We start from the raw sequence: 3695 nt of genomic DNA on the forward strand, positions 1-3695 counted from the left end.
TCTCACTGGGTATACAATTGTACTTAATAGTCAGGCCCCATGCCCAACAGCTAATGGTCAACATAAAACTAACTCAATAATATTTTGGGAAGTTTTTTTTCCCTTACACGTGTTTTACTTGTATGTTATGGTTTCTGGTTTCCTGTTTTCATGGAAATATATTAATTCACATGTCTCTGCATCAAAATATTATCTTTTGATTCTTTTTTCTATTTGTTTCTCTCTCTCTCTCTTTCCTTCCTTCCTTCCTTCCTTCCTTCCTTCCTTCCTTCCTTCCTTCCTTCTTTCTTTCTTTCTTTCTTTCTTTCTTTCTTTCTTTCTTTCTTTCTTTCTTTCTTCACCATACATCCTCTCATTCCTCCTCTCTTCCCAATTCCACCTTGACAAATCCCTCCACACCGTTACTCCCTTCTCTTCTCCTCAGAGAAAGGGAAAGCCCCCATTGGGTATCACCCTACCCCAGGATATCCAGTCACAGTAGGAACAAGTGCATCCTCTCCCGCTGATGGCCAACCAGACAGTTCAGTTAGGGGAAGAAGATCCAATGGCAGGCAACAGAGTCAGACACAGATTCTTCTCCAATTGTTAGGGGACCCATATGAAGATTAAGCAGCACATCTGCTACAGATGTGTAGGGAGCCTAGGTCCAGACCCTGCGTGCTCTAGGGTTGGTTGGTGGTTCAGCCTGTGTGAGTTCCCATGGACCTAGGTTAGTTGATACTGTAGGTCTTCTTGTGATGTCCTTGACCCTTATTGTTTACTCAATTCTATCACCCACTCTTCCACAAGTCTCCCAGAACACCACCTGATGTTTGGCTATGGGTCTCTACTTCCATTAGTAGATGAAGCTTCTCAGGTGACAGTTATGCTAGGCTCCTATATGCAAACATAGAAGAGTATAATTAGTAGTGTCAATAATTGTCTCTCTTACATGAGATGTGTCTCAAGTTGGGCTGGTCATTGGTTGACAGTTCCCTTAATGTCTGCTCCATCATTATTCCTGTTTGTTTTTATTTTATCTTATTTTATCATTATTACTTTTTAAGATGCTTGTTTGTTTTCTAATGAAAGAGAGCAAGAGAGGTTATAGATTTGGGTGGGTGGGAAGATAGGCAGGATCTTAGAGGAGTTGGAGGACAGGAAACCATAACCAGACTACATTGTATGAAAAAACCCGGTATTCAATTTTTAAAAGTACTTTTCCTAGAAGATTGCATCTTCAAACAGTCCATAGCTTCACCTTTCATTTCAGGTCTCATTACAAATACAGATACATTTCTTGAATAAATTATACCTCCTTTCCTTGGATCATCTTTCTGACAGTCTCCTTAAGTTTTTTCTGCCTAACTTGATAAACTTAGTTGATATTTGTTCCCTGTGTGTATCCACACATCCTACTAAGCTCCACAGGGCAATAACAGCATCAGTTTTGTTCACTGTTCTATTCCCAGTGCATAAAACAATGCTTGGTACATAGAGGTACTAATATTTGTTGGATGAATGAGTTGTATAAAGTTGGGCTGTATAATAGTCTACAATGAGCTTAATTTCTTTTATAATTGTCTGCCTTTGTATTCCCACTGCTTGGCTTATTAGATTGCTTGTTTTCCTGTATATTTAATCAGCATAGCCTAAATTATGCTGATGCAATAAAAACTAGTCAAACCAATGCAAGCTTATTTGTGTTCTAATCTTTTCCATGTCCAGGTGAAAACTCATCTTCTCTGATATCCTCTGTTTGGGTCTAGGACAAATGAACTGTGTTTGGTTGTGACCTACTGACCTCAGGAAAAAGAAGAGAATAAATTGGAGTATCCTGTGATGGCCTTAAATGCTTCCTGTACTTGGACTGTACTATTTTGGTTCTCATACTACTGGTCAAAACAGAATGCACACCATTCCTTATGTTAGTGATTAGAGGTAACTTTCTTCCAGAAAGTGTTGGGAAAGACGTAATTATAATGGAGTAGGCAGCAGTATTTTTGTTTTAAAAGTTATTTGCTATGCCTCCCTTATCATTTCTGTGTGTCTTATTTTGCTTTTTGTTGTTATAAAACACAATGATCCAAAATAATTTGGGAGGAAAGGGTTCATTAGGCTTATATTTTCATATCAGTCCACAACAAGGCCAATCAGGGCAGGAGCTCAAGTCAGGAGTTTGTGTTCTAGTAATTTCATTCTTCATCTCCTCCTCTTCCTCCTCCTCTTCCTCCTCCTCTTCCTCCTCCTCCTCCTTCTCCTCCTCCTCCCCCTCCCCTCCTCCTCCCCTTCCCCCTCCTCCTCCTCTCCCCCCTCCTCCTCTTTCTTCTCCTCCAGCTCTTCATCCTCTGTCTCCTCCCATTCCTCTGCCTTCCCTCCCTCCTCCTCATTTTTCTTCTTTTTCTTGTCAACTTGACACTGGAAAGAGGGATAGTCAATTGGAAAAATGCCTCCAACAGATTGGTCCGTAGGCAAGACAGTGGAGGGATTTTCTTGATTAATGATTGCTGTAGGAGGGCACAGCCCACTGTAGGCAGTACCATTACTGGGCAAATGGTTCTGGATTGTATAAGAAAGCTATAGTCAAGCATTCCTGAGGGTGGCAGTGGAGGCAGGCTACTACGAAGTAAGCAGATTTTCTCCATGGTCTCTGATTAGATTCCTTCCTCAGGCCCCTGAATTTTATATTATATTGTTGAGTTGCTTTGGGTCACAGCACTTTTTTTTTATCACAACAGAAAGCAAAACAAGACACATAGAAAGAATAAGAAAACATAGCATATATACATACGTGTGTGTGTGTGTGTGTGTGTATGCTACACCATGCCTTTCAAGATGATCCAACACACATTATTCCTTGTGTATCCTTCCTCCCATGAAAGCCCTTGAATCTAAACCCTGGCAACTCCTAAGCTACTGTGATACTTTGTTGTCACTAAGAGAAGATTTTTTTTTCTTTTTGTTATTTTCTACTCTTGATTCTTGCTTCTAGTCTTTCTGTTTGTTGAAGTCTTCTCTAGCCTTGGAGAGACACATCTTCCTCTTATTTCTGCTGAAATAGTTCTTTCAGGCAATTAATATCTGCGGAGTTTTATTTGGTTACTATATTTACACATCTGATTAATCACACTTATAGATTGTTTATAACTATACTTATGAGTAAGTATTATATTTTGTAGATTGTAAAGCATCATTTTTTTATTATTTCACTTACTTTTGGTTTCCAGCAGGAAGCACTTGAGGCCATTCTGTTGCTAATGTTTTGAAAGCTTTCTTAACTTTACCCCACAAGCTTATAAAAGGTATTCTTATCAGGTTTGTTTCTTAAAAAAAAAATAGAACACTCTAATATCTCTTTATACCTCTATCCTCATATTTATCTATTTGTAGATATATTTATCTAGATATAGACAGACATTGATAGAGATGGATATCTACCTATAGTTACATTGATCTATAGATAGATGATAGAGATATCTAGATATATATCTTCATTGAAGATATATATAGAGATATCTAGATATATAGACATCAAGATGATAGATATCTAGATAGATATCAAGAGAGATATCTCGATAGATATCTAGATAGATATCTAGATAGATAGATAGGTAGGTAGATAGATAAAGATATAGGTAAGAGATGAATATACATTTTTCAAATAGGAAGAGATTTAATGTGGTGAGCACTGAATTTATGCAGCTTTAGAAAGATGG

Source organism: Grammomys surdaster, unplaced genomic scaffold, assembly GCF_004785775.1.
Source record: "Grammomys surdaster isolate TR1022 unplaced genomic scaffold, NIH_TR_1.0 97, whole genome shotgun sequence".
Taxonomy (NCBI): Eukaryota; Metazoa; Chordata; class Mammalia; order Rodentia; family Muridae; genus Grammomys; species Grammomys surdaster.